At 43.0% G+C, this 13,831-nt stretch overlaps 2 protein-coding genes across 2 annotated transcripts in view; one reads left to right on the top strand and one right to left on the bottom strand.

The window, feature by feature from the left end:
• DCX (doublecortin) overlaps positions 1-13,831 on the bottom strand; it is a 143,062-nt gene that overhangs the window by 99,288 nt on the left and 29,943 nt on the right. The gene's annotated exons all lie outside the window — the stretch shown is intronic.
• SERTM2 (serine rich and transmembrane domain containing 2) overlaps positions 1-13,831 on the top strand; it is a 41,683-nt gene continuing 27,852 nt past the window's right edge. Inside the window, exon 1 of the mRNA XM_080365927.1 lies at positions 1-13,831. This exon is cut by the window's right edge and continues 27,852 nt beyond it. The gene's annotated coding sequence lies outside the window, so the exon portion shown is untranslated.

Consider the following 13,831-nt stretch of genomic DNA (forward strand, 5'->3'; position numbering starts at 1 on the left):
TATTCCTTTGCCCCAAAGGGTTATAAATAGTTCTAACCTTGACTACACTTGTTAATATGAAGCAATTACCTATTACAGTTTCAGCTTTGCCACTCCCTACCAAAACTCTGCTCTCCCGTTCAGCCACAATCCAGCCGAACACAGACATCCCAGAAGCGGCAGTTTTCTAGACTCTCCCCAGGCACTGACCTTCCCACATGCTTCCACTCACTTTCCCATTGATAAGAACTGGTTCCAGGATAAGAAAGCTTTTTCCCTGTGACTGGCCCAAACTTGTTTCAGCCACAGCAGAAGTATTCATTGATTTGGCTGCCCTATTGTAAAGTATTTGGTGTCCACAAAGTGTCCAGAGGGTGTATATAATGGGATCCATGAGCAAAATCATAACATACAAGACCTAAAGCCCTAGATCCAAGGAAATAAGAATTCTAGAGCGCTGAAACAAAGCATACAATATGAGTAAAGCAATACCATTCCAAACAACCACCAGTAAGTTACCTACAAGTTGGGAGAGGCTGCATTATGCAGGCTGACAAAAGAGCTTTTGGTTCCTTTATGCTCTTTACACCAGCTGGAAGAGACAGCCATGAGGTAGATAAAACTAAGGGTGGGCAGTCATCACCAGACTCCCCACACTGAGGACAAGAAGTGCTACTACACCTTTGTTAGAAAACAGTCTGCTCCATGCCTCAGTCAGCAAGTCCTGAAGTAGATTCAGAGTGACGTTAAGAACGATGTCTTAACTAGCAGGGAACACATTCTTCAGAAATGAAGCAGGCAATAACTCAGTTCTAGTGTAACTATTCCCTGAAGTAAATAGCATCGGATTTGTTTCTGGAATAACTAGCTCATTACCTCAGCCTGTAACAGAAGCAGCAAGTGCCAGCCATCTGGAGTGTTAGATGGCCTATTGCCAGCATAGCTCTCTGATGCTGTGGAAGAGGTGGAGAGCAGGGGGGAGTTAGAGCAATGAGCATATATACAGCTTAGACAGAACAGAGAGCAGGGGAAGGAACATGTGAAAAAAAAATTAGGAAGAGAGGACTACTCTTAAACAGCCTGTAATTGATGTCTAACTAAGAGCAAGCAGATGTTGGAAAAAAGATTACTTCCAGTCTGTTTGTTAGCATGAAGATGGGGGAAAGGTGAGCTAAACAGAAAGCAAGACAGGAAAAAAAAAAAATAGAGTGCCATTTAGGAAAGTGCCTAACTGACTCAGAAAATCTCCAAACAGCTAAAATACCATGACCTGAAGACCAAAATAACAGCAGGGAAATCGCAACACAGTTTTCTGCAATACTTGCAGACACAAAGCTTGTCTCCCTTGCTAATGGACCCCAGGGTCCGTAATAGTTGACAGACAGGCTTCCTATAGACTCTGCTTGGTATCTTTGGCATAAGCTACCACCCAGGACTTCTTTATCTTACCTTACCACTACAGTACAAAAAGCTGCCAGGTGAAACCAAGTCTTTTACACATCCCAAAGCATTTTTTCCTTTTCAGGTTAAAACTCAGTACTATGACCAGCTTATCAACACAAAAACAGCTGCTGTCCAACCACACACAAACAGTCTAAGGTATAAAATCAAACAGCACCCTCCCACCTCCTTAAAAAAAAAAACAACCACAACAAAACACCATACTATTTCACAGATACAGAAAAATGCCTCAAAGCACCAAACCCTAGTGACTTCAACAGTAAGAAGGAAAGGATAAGGGGGGGAGGGGGGTGTAGAGAAAACAAACATCAGAACTTACTAAACAACCTACCCTCTAGTAAGGGTTTGCATACCTCTTAAACAGAGGCTTGAGGCTTGCTGGCAAGGATTGGTTCAAAGCAAAGGCCAGGTGTGGGCTTTCAGAGTACTTAAAGGAAATGGGGTAGGATGATTTTCTTACTCTTTTCTTAGTACTTAATGCTATTAGTAAGTTAAAGCTGTGGCTGAGATGTTGTAACACTTTAACAGTGTATATATTTTGTTGTAGTCTGCTGTACAAGAAGTCTGTTTCCCTCTTCTGCCATTATGGGCTCTTAAAAGTCTGAGCTCTTTATACTGCAAGAGGTTACAGTCAAAATCTGAGTGTAGAAGTCAGGGCAGCTGTGTTTGCCTTCTGTTGATATGAAGGTATCAATCAGCCTAGGGTACTCTCCTCTTAAAAAGCTAAGGTCTCTAGTGAGCACCTTCCCCCAATTTTCCTTCCTTGTTCCCTCAGGCTCCTTAAAGAAAACTGTTTCACTACTTAGGAAACTGCCTGTGAGAGTCATGCTTGCAGAGAGCTGATTTTTTTATTATTTTTATATATATATAAAAAAAAAAAATTGCTGTGCTGTGAAGCTAGCATCTCTTTTCTGGAAACAGGGGAGAACAAAGATTGCCCTGTAAAGGATAGGAAAGCTGGTTTTTAGGTGTAACATAACAGTTTTACCTTTTTCTGCCAAATTAAAATGTGATAGTTTGGGCCGATTCTAGGAAGGAAATGTTGTGTCACCAGATGAGCAAGAGGCCAGCAGCTAACACTGATTTAGCCAGCCACAAACTAGGAAACTAGATCAGATTATAGTTTATCTGGTTTTGTTTGTCACAGACAAAGCAAGACAGCTGCTTCTGAAGCTGATGTAAAACCTGAGTAGTAACACTTGGGCAATAACCTACCCCCAAGCTGTTTGTCAGCCCCAGCTGGTTGGTGGTTGCTCCATGATGTAAAGTTCTGGTAGTTAGTGATGCTGCGGCAGGACCCATTTATGTCAGCTAGCAGCTTTCAGGGTCTTAGGTTTTAGTTGCAATTTCTGCTGAGTATTCTCAGTGAATCTGTAGTCAGCTCCAAAAAAAAATTTTTTTTTTTACTCTTTCAAAAATTTCTAAATACTTTTTGTGTAGTATTTATTGTCTTAATAACTTGTTAAATATTCTGGAGACCTGAGATCCTTGAACAGTATCTAGAAAGAATGACTTGTAGACATTATTTAGAAACCTCCAACTAGCATCCACTGTACAAAGAGGTTGTCACTGGATGCTCCTGTTTATTACTGGCTATTGATGCCTATTGCTCTTCACAAACTAATATTGACACCAAATAAAACAACATAATGGGATATGCAGTGAAGATGTGGTTGATATTTTGGACTTCTAGCATGCCAATCCAATCTTTTTCAGTGACAGGAATCTGAAAGTTAATGAAATTACCATTGCTGTGACTTGAATATCAGCCAGATTGTGTACTCAGTGAGAGCTGCACAAACCTTTTATCACTGCAGGGATTTCACAGATGTAAATGAAAACAGAATGTTGTTCTACACTCTGCACCCCAGAAACTTCCCTGGACAAAAAGATGGGTGGCAAGTTAAAAAGAGCTGATCATGTGGTTGAGGAAGCTGGGGAGCTTCTGGGTGCAGCAAAGGGAAACCTCAGTGAAAACTCACAGCTGCTCCTATTATGGATCCAAATGTACCGAGTTCAGAGGCAAGTAAAACCGAGGATTAGGAGTGTTTCAAAGGAACAAGGCCAGGCTGATAACTTTACTTTGTACTTATTATCCCACTGTTGCACTTCCTGCTTACTTTAGCTCTTCATGCCCTGGGCAAAGCATGACTATAGGAGGTAAATTTGAGGATTGGTCCCATCTCAAAGGTAAAAAAGTAGCAAAGCCCTCAGGGGAACAATGATCCCAAAAGGAGATAGAATTTCAGGACTGCTCAAGACAAAACACATTTCTAGTTATTTCTCTCCTCCTGCTGACCTAGTAACTTCTTGGTAGTTGCTGATACTGTATCAGTCCCTTTTATGACAGCTACCAGCTTTTGGGGCCTTGCTTTTTAGTTGCACTTTCTGCTGAAGGGTCTCAGTGAATTCACACAGTCAGCTACAAGGAGTTGCTCTCCCAGCCTGGTTCCCGGCTTGGTTTTTGTTCTCCACCATTCTCACTGCCATCCTCAGCTAGTTCTGCTATTACTTAGTTCTCATGGGGTTTAACTTATTATCCATTGCTCATCAAACGTTAATTACAGAGATGATTGCTTTTACCTGCCCCAGTCCCAGAGAGATTTGGAATTCATGGTTGGGTAATGCAGTTTGGTACCACCTGCTTCTGAGGAAGGGAGAGTGATGGCTGAGAGCTAGCTGGTTTGCAGGTAATCTTACTGAGGGACATCAGTATGATCTCCAGCCCTTACCGATGGGAAAGGAAAATCTCCTGAAAGTTGTTTCAGTCCATTTTACAGGTCATTAAGGCAACTCAGCAGATATTTCTCCAGTTGTCCCCAGGAGGGGCCTGGCAAAGAAATGTCTGTGTAAGCAAAGGGTATAACAGCTTTTCTCTTTGAGCCTTTTCTATATGATCTCCTTCCTTTGCTGCTCCTGCTTTCAACTTTCCAACTGGCACAGTTTTCATGGCAGTGCTGAGCACTGGGCACTGTTGCAGTGGTTGCAGGTGATCTGCAGCTGCACCATGCCCCTACTAGGCAGCACAAAGCCTAGCCCAAGCCAAATCGCCTAGTAACACAGACCTGATACTCTGGGTATGGAGAATTTATCTTCAAATACATCAGTAGTTTGTGAAAGCCAAAGGGAACTGTGAGATCAATTCCTTAATTGGATCCTTAGTGTAACATTTCAATAAGGATGTAGGGCCAATAGCCATTACACCACTATGATTTCTAATGGAGAAACATTCACCCTTAATCTGAAGACACCAACAATAGAAAACATCTTGTCCATGGGGTTTGTTTCAAGTGGCACCTTGCCTGCAGTTGCTGCATCCCTCTGGAGTAGTTGGACTACGCAATGGGAAAAGCAACTCTTCCAGCTACCAAGGAAAAGGCTGCACTTTCCAAGCCAAACCTGGGTGCTTTTCTTGTTCAAGAAGACATCTATTAAAACTTCATCCAGTTCTTTCAGGCAAAACCCACTAAAGGAAAAGGAAGCATAACTGAGTGATGGAAAAAAAAGAAACCAGGATAAGGGATTCCCAGTGTAACAGCTGAGCCCCTTTCCTCTCTCCCTGCTGCCCCTGCCTGAACAGGAGATGCTGCCTACAATAAGTGACCAGTAAGTTCTTGCACCTTTCTGTCTTCTAGAAATTAATCTATTTCTCTTCTTCGTGGCAGGGTCTCCACAACCTCTCTAATGAAAAGCACCTTCTTTGTTTCCCTAAGGTTATCTGTGCTGGGAAGAAGTTCATGCTTTGCTGGTTTCAGCCATCTAATTAGGAAAGGGGTTGTGTGAGCAAGCAGGTAGCTTGGGAGCCAATCTTCTGTGAACAGAGCAAATTTCATTTGTGCAAAGAGAAACGTGGGGCTTAGGCTGAATTATCAAATGAATTATAACAACAGATCACTTGCCTTTGCAGAGATTTAATTATCAAAGATTTTCCAAATGAAGGAAGGGGGGGAACCAGAAGAGGGACAGAGCATTTCCTGAGGGAAATGTCAGCTTGCCAGCTGCATCCCTTACCTGGATAAGTCAGGCCAAGGTCATTAAGGGAAGGTGACATGGTGCAATCATTTGTAATGGTTTGTGTTGCCAAGAACCAGCTTTTCTATGACATGGCGTTTATATTGCCATGTAGAAATAAATGTGTAAATCAAAGTATTCAAGTGAATACTTCGAGCAACGAAGGCTACTTTTGTCCCCAGAACAAAGACAGTCAGACACTGTCATGCATATTAAAGCCACATCAGACAGAAAGATGGGACAGCTAGTTTCACAAGTGGGTAACTGAGTCACAGAAAACTAAGTGCTAGGAGAGAAATCTAGGACAATGCTCAGAGCTACATCCAGAAATGGGCGTGATCCTCACCATACCACCAAGTATAGGAAACATTTCTAGAAAAAAATATTATTAGTGGCTATTTGCAAGATTAGCTAGAAGGCATCCAAACTTCCAATTTAAAGCATCATGGGAAGATGAAGGATGCTGAACATTATTGTAGGTAAGCTGGTCTGCACCAGCCCAGTAGCAACACAAAATCCCAAAACAGTGGGATCAGAAAATATATTTAAACCTTTTAACCATAGAGTGCAAACTGGCAGCGTCCCATGGATTTCTGGGAGAAACAGCAGTGTTAAGCAGATAAAAGATTAGAACGATGGATACCTCAACATAACCTATTCTATCTTTGCATGTCAGACTTATGGCCCAGCCTCCTTCACCCCATTGTAGAGAAACGGATCGTGAACCACCAACCATACCTTTGATATCCAATGACCAGCTCTGTGGTGCTTTTTGGGACAGTCACATGCTCTTTCACCCGTGCCCAGAGATTTTTCAGCCTTGTATTTTTCATGGTGCATAGAAATCTAGTAACACACATTCATAATTCCCAGGCATCAGCAGCTCAGCTCTTACTGTCTTGTTACCATTCCCAACACTTGCTCGTGGAACTAGCTCCAGGCCTGGTATCCATACCTTAAATCAGGAACTGAGCTCAGCTCAGATTTACATACCAGTCAAATAAGGCAGCACCCTTCTTCCCCATTATTAGCTTTAGGGGGCAATAATCAGCATACCACTTAAATTTAGTCCCAGTTTATCTCCAGTTTACCCCAGTGAGTTGAGGGTTGTTGCATCATTCTAAACAACCCCTTCTTCTGAAAAGGCTTTGGCTTGGCCTTGCACCTCTTTGTGCTGCAAAAGCATTGTGGATGCAAGTCAGGAGCAGGGTAAACCATATCACCACTAAGTTAAACCCCGTGACTTTGGACACAAACAAAAAGTCATTTAAAAGGGCTTCTATTCTTACTGCCAAGCATTGTCAGTAGGGATACTATTTTAACTGCCTTATCCTCTCTGGCACACTGCTTCACTTCAGGGTTGCAGCAGAAGGCAAGGAAGATTCAACAGTACATCAGGAGATTAAAATGGTGCCCATCATTAGGAACGCTGGGAGGTATTTCAATGTCTTGAGACCTGAGCAAGATCAGGATGGGGCAACTGCAATGCTCTTTTGCTGCTTCAATGAGTGGCACTGGAATTCTGTACATGTGCCCTCTCTTCAGTTGTTTCTCTGTAGTTCTTTCTGGCAGGCTAGCATGTTTTCTGTGCAAGGAACTTACCCTCCTTCTCAGATGAATTCTCTGAAGTACCTCAGACACTTTGTCAAACTCCTAAAACAAGTCTTAACCTCAGCTGCCAATGAATCTGATGTGCTGTGACAGTCACAAGCAGGGCAACAAAAAGAATCATTAAATGTCAGTAGATCTCAGAAAGACCTCTATGTCCCACTACCAGAAAGAACGGTATGTGTCTCCAAAAGTGACAGGCCTGATGGCCACATACAGGAATGTGTGAATGTAGAGACTGATGTGCTAAGTTTTATTAACACAGGTTTCCTTTGAAAAGAGTTACTCATTTGTGGACCTTGTCTTACCATTAGGTCTGAGAATGTGTTTTTTGTGACAAAGAGCAGGAAAGAAGTCTCTATTGTCTTTATTTCTTTTTTAAAATGTTTTCCTGCCTACATGAAATATTTCATGGGAGAAGACAGCTCTTATATCACAGGTCATGCATTGCAGACTGTATGTGCATTTTACAAAACATGAAGGTAGCTTGTGGAATTACAGCCACTGAAAGTGAATTATCTCAAAATATGAAAGGGCAAGAGAAATTTTATGGATAGAAAAAGTAGTGGTACAAATCTTCCTGCTACTTTAAAGGAGATCAGGAGGTTCAGGAAGATTTAGAGATTCAAATTCCCTTCTTATATTTAAATTAGCAGGGTTGATTATACTGCATGGCGTTCAAATTTTCTTCTTCGGTGGCTGGAGTTTACTCACCCCCAGCAGAGTTGAAGCTACGTCACTGAAATGGACAGAAAGACTGACCAGAGGAACCTTAGAAGGCAAAATCACTGCCAGCATAGAATTCACCTTTGCTATTTTCTCTTAACTGGTGGCAAGTGTGTTATTTAAAAGCAGACTGGGTAAAGTACTTGTAAATGTACTGCAGGAAAGAGCCTTCACTGTGACAGGGAGAAGAGACATTTCCTTTCCTAACAACTCTGCTTTTGGTGGAAAGGGAATATGTTCACCCAATTCACTACTGGGTGGAAACACAACTGGGTGCAGAGAGAAGGTGACAGTTTAACTGTGGGACTTGTAAGACAGCATCTTTTCCTTCTGGTTTTTTCCACCTGCTTTTCCTTACTGCTAGCTGATCTCTTGGAACAGCCTCTGCTCACCAGAACACACAGACGGTGAGAGAGCTGAGAATGAAGATTGGCATGAGGAAGCTTCAGGGAGCTGCAGCCCACCACAAATGGTGACTTCTTGGGATCTCCTTGGAATTTTGCCTGGAATACAAACATGAATGCCTGCTTGTCACCCTGGGCCAGCAAGAGTGACAAGTGTATTGCCCTCAATTCTGTACTGTGATTTAAAACCTAGCAGAAGCAAGCTAATTTTTTTCTTTTTTTTTTTTTTCCTTTTTTTTTTTTCCCCCACCAGAGAATAGGCACATTCATCTTCCTAAGAGTGACCAGCTCTTTTCAGTCTAGTACAGCCTGGAGCTTTCCTACAGTCCCTATGAAACAGTGGAGAGACCATGCTGTGCCTTGGCAATAGAAGTCACCAGAATCAAACACTTGCAGACAACAATTATGTTCTGCAAAGGAGCTAAGAGCTGCTGAGGTTTTGCTGTGGCAGTGAGTGATAAAGATTAGCTAACCCTGCTAATGAGATATGCAGACACTTAGTCAATCTCAGAATTCAGGAGCAGTTGGCTGATACCCAACCAACCAAAAAAGCAGATGCTAAAACCTTGTTTAATATTCTGCTGACAGCGCTGTGGAGGTTACATGTGAATAAATGGGAAACAGCTGTCCACTGCTGCTTTTCTGCTGCAGCCCTGTCCAATATGACCCCCTCACTGAAATATGAACGTTACAATAAATTGGCTTTGCTCCTGCAAGCTTTGTGTCAGCCTGAGGTGAGCTGGGGGAAGGGAAGGATGGCTTGGGAAGGAGAAGGGTGGCCACTGTATAGAAAGAGTTCTAAGGAATAGGAAAAGAATTTAAGTGGGTGGGCAGGAGACTGTATTTGCAGAAACGAATACTGCTAAAGCAGTGAGGGGTAGCTCAGACTTGAGGAACTAACCGAATTCTAGACCTTGTAAAAGGTCCCTCCACTCTTGCAAGAGCATTTATCTTGACTACCAGCATCACAAGCATGAGTTGCTGTATTTTAAGCTATAAAGCCAGGTCCTGTGAAACATAACAGGCCAATGTCTGCTCTGTTCTGAGCCACAAGAACTTGTCAGCTTGTTACACCAGTCCACTGCTTGCTGCAGGCTCAGGGGTTTGGTACTAGTAGCATCCAACACTGATACAATGAATTCCAGAGGGTCTGCCACCTATATGACATTAGGTAGGCTAATTCAGCCCTCAAGGGAAGATAGCACCTTTAGGTGCTGCAAACCATCTGTTAGCCTTCAGCAACTGAGCAATTCAGCTTTTGCAAACAACCAAGGGACCAGGAGTACATCAAATCCCACTCTACTGAGCGCTTGTCAGGCCACACCTGGAACTTGGTGTTCAGTGTTGGTCCCTGCTATATAAAAAAGATGTGGATGGGCTGAGAGGGTCCACAGAAGGGCCACAAAGATGATCAGAGGACTGGGAAGCGTGCCATAGAGGAAAGGCTGACAGAACTGGGTTTGTTCAGCCTTGAGAAGAGAAGGCTTAGGGGACACCTTATCACCATGTTCCAGTACTTAAAGAGTGAGTACAAAGAAGACAGAAAGTCCCTTTTTACAAGGAGTCACATGGAAAAGACAGGGGTAAGGGGTACAAGTTACTCCTGGGGAGATTCTGACTGGACACAAGAAGACAATTCTTCACAATGACAACAATCAGCCATTGGAATAATGTCCCCAGGGAAGTGGTAGATGTCCCAACATCAGACACTTTCAAAATTTAGCTGGACAGGGTGCTGGGCTGTCTTGTCTAGACCATGGTTTTACCAAGAAAGGTTGGACCAGATGATCCAATGAGATCTCTTCCAACCTGCTATTCTATGATTCTATGAATCATTGGTGGCTAGGTTAGCACTCAAAGAACAAGTCCCTACACTAACATCAGCCCAAATGTGCAGGGGGTGCTAAAGAAGGGTAGCTATAGCCTCTATTGGTGATGTTAGTGTGCAGCAAAGTTTGCTTCAGGACTCACGGAGGACTGCACTCTCAGTATGCAGATTGGGTATGGAGCCAGCTGCAATGGCAGTGATGAAGTCGTCAACATCACACTCACAAACAGCTTCCCCCAAGGAGCCCAGCTCTGGTAAGTGAGCACAGAAATGGTGGAAAACTGCCTGGGGAAAGCGCGGCTCCGCCAGGGAGTGACTGTAGCACAACCCGGCAGAACATTGCCACCACAAGCTTTGATCATCAATACAGAGGCTTTGCATCTGGGAAATATGTGAATGATCTCTTCAGTTATCTGTATGATTAACTCCAACTGTCTGCATTAAACTAGACAGAGCACTCACTGCCTTCTGGTGGGGTCCACATACAAAAATTTCTACAGAGTGGTGTAAAAATCTTGTAGCTGCTGATTTTGGGTCTGCTCCAAGCTCATCGAAATTGAGAGTTCCTCATTTTAAAGCAGTGGACCTTAGAGGTCTAACTGTTATAGTCATCCCATTTAAATGCATGCATTTATTCTCAGGATAACCTTTGCAGGACTGACCCCTGCTGAGAGTCCCAGAACATCACACACACACACACTGAACATGCTCCTTTGACAGCTTAAGAAAGAGACCGGCAGCTCATTGCATTATTTCTACATTTGCTATTCTTTTTCTTGAGTATTTGAGCCTGTCATCAGAAGCAGAGCAGAAGCAGGAAGAAATGTTAATAACTTGTATGCAGAAGCAGATAAAGTGCCTTCTCCTCCTTGCTGCACAGCACTAAAATCCTAGGAGATGGCAACAGGGATTTTGTTGGCATTAGCGAGTAAAATAGCAAATTACTATCTCTTCCAGAAGTGGAAATAGAGCATCTGAAAGCTTTACAGAGAGCAGCACTAGCACTGAACAGACACAGAGACAGACTTAGCATTTCCTAAAGCCATTGCCAGGGAAGGGTTGAATGCCTTTGCATCTCCAGTGGGAGTCACACGGGTCTATGGAGAGTAAACCTGGCCCAAAGTATTTAAATGTCCTTTAATCTGGGTATATGGAACTGCTGTTTGAATAACAACAGGGACCTGCTAGAGAAAAGGTTAGTCTTCAGCAATAGCACGGCATCTCTAAGGTGTCTCTTTTCAGTACCGTCCCCTGCAGCAGTGCACATCTCATTTGGCCGCTGCTGCCCAGCAAGGAGGGCTCCTATTGCTTCCCAGAACAAGAAGCCACTCTCTCTTCAAAAAAGTATCACCTGATTTCAGTACAAGATCTATGTGGCAAAACAGTCTGTGTTTGGAACTCACACCTAGGTGCTAGAGAAGTCTGGGGTTTAAGAAGCTGGGAGAAGCTGGCGAAGTCGATCTTGGGCATGGATAAAATGTCCTGCTTTCAGTGAGAACTAAGTGAGGTTGTGTAGAGCAAGGCAGGGTGTGGTGTGCGTTTGAGACCTGAGAAAAAGGACCAGGTGACCAAGCAGTGGACTTCATGTGTGTCATGCAGGAGAACCATGTGGTGATTTTTTCTGGGTAGAGCCCTTTGTCCGTATTGAAAACATGTCTTCATCTATGAAAAGCGAAGCAATAAAGCAACTTCTGTTGATATCATCCTAAAAATAACAAGAGAGATCAGTCTCTGGATAAAAAGGAAGGGATCTTCAATAAGCTTTTTGTCCAGTCTCTTCACAGAACAGTGGCATTCCAGACAACTTGATCCTGGAGACAGAAGGGAAATGTATTTTGTGGTGCACAGGCTGGGAGGGGGACCAAAACTGGCTATTAATAATCAGACACATTAGTTAAGGAGAATCAAACAGTGACATTTATTCTTTGCTTCATAATTAAGTGGAACTGGCCAGTAAGCTTGTTCTGTTATTAACCCAGAGGCTGAGGAAGAGGGAACTTGTGACTGCTATTAGACAAACAAAGGCATCAAATGGAAACAACCCTGGCTTCACCATAAATGTATAGGAACTGCTGTCACAGCTCAGACTGAGTCTGTCTAGGCTGACATCCTGTCTCCACTGTTGGTGGAAAGCAGTAGATCTTAAAAGGTGCTGTATAAAGAAGCCTCCAGTGAAACAAAGTGGGAACTCAAACACAGACACTACACAGTTGTTCTTCATCTGTCTTCATACTGTCTGCTCTCCTCCTCTTCAGTACTCTAAAAGCATCAACTGGGGATTAAAGTTTGGCACTAAGGCTCAAGACGCATGTACTTGGAATTCACTGGTAATATTGATTCCTATTATTGTTCCTGAGATGAGTGAAAATAGTGTAGCATTTTTTCATCTAATGAATCACAAAGTATTTCAGAATGGTATGTGACAGAACTCTTTTCCTGCTCCCTTGCTGCAGCAGGATAACACGGGATACCATTGCACAGGGTCAGGGCAATGCACGGGGTCTATGTCACAGCACAGAACTACGGGGCTCTTTGGCAGTAACTGGCAGATGTTAAGGCATAAATGCTTTGGGGCAGAAGCAAGAGCAGTGCTTAGGAGTCATAGCAAGAGAGGGATCCCTGCTATTGGGAAGGGTCACTCCTGGGAAGTGGATTAAAGACAAATACCCGAATAACTGTTTTATGATGCAGAGGAAGAAAGTGCAGTTATTTTTCCCACTCTGATGTCCCTGACTATTTCAGTGATAAGCTCCAATGGGTTCTTAGGCCCACGCACAGGTTAAATACAAACGAAGGCTTATTCCCATACACATCTGCGATGTTGCTATTTGTCCTGGGAGGCATTACGTCCCTCTGCACCAGAATCCCCATGCGAGAGGCCATCAGGAACATCTTAGCCATAAGATGAATCTTCCTGTGTTGTACAGGTAAACACTGACGGCCACCCAGAGAAAATGGGGCTGAGCAGCACTGATTCAACATGCTCTTTCAAAGCTATCAAGTACCTTGCTTGAGCAAGGCCGTATTGAGGAAGGTGTCAGTAGCTTTGAAGCAGAAGGATGCAGGATGATTTGAACCCTTGGGAAATTTAGTTCAATGTCATGCTAGTCAGATAATGGCAATATGGGCTTTTGTATCACTCGAAGAATTTTTTTAACTTCAACTATGAGAAGTCTATTAGTACCATTGGCAGCAGCTCAGGATTCCTGGGCTGTGCTCTCCTGTATAGAACAGCTACATCCAAACAGAGGGTTTCTTCAAAACTGCAGTGAAAACTGGTGGCAGAGCAGAGATGGCAGTGTTTGCATCTATGACTGTTTTTCACTCTCCTCCTGTAAAGATTTCAACCATGTTTCCTCCAAATTGGTTTAGAAAGAGTTCATCCAACCGTGCATGGAAATGCTGATATCTGAAATGTCAAAGTGTGTGGGTGTGCAGAGTTCTCTCAGCTGCATATTTTGTAAATGAGAACTGAGAAAAGAGATTTTCTTCTTTAAGTCTGGAATTAAAACAAACAAACCAAAGAAACAAAAAATGATGTAATGGGGTCACCACAAAATTGTTTTCCTTTATGACAGTATAAACTGTCATAATTATTATTTAATGATAGCAATTGAAGAACTGGTCCCCCCTGAATATAGGCATGAGCCCATCTGTTAACTGTGAATCACGCAAATAACATGGCATCAGAGACTTCAGAGAAGGGTTTAACTGTTTTGCAGCTAGCATTCCCCATACCCTATCCACTGTGCATTCAGCTTTATGGTCTGGCTGGGAGGATTTGGTTAGAATTGAGGGACTATCTGTTAAAATT

Source organism: Falco punctatus (assembly GCF_963210335.1).
Source record: "Falco punctatus genome assembly, chromosome: 15".
Classification (NCBI taxonomy): domain Eukaryota; kingdom Metazoa; phylum Chordata; class Aves; order Falconiformes; family Falconidae; genus Falco; species Falco punctatus.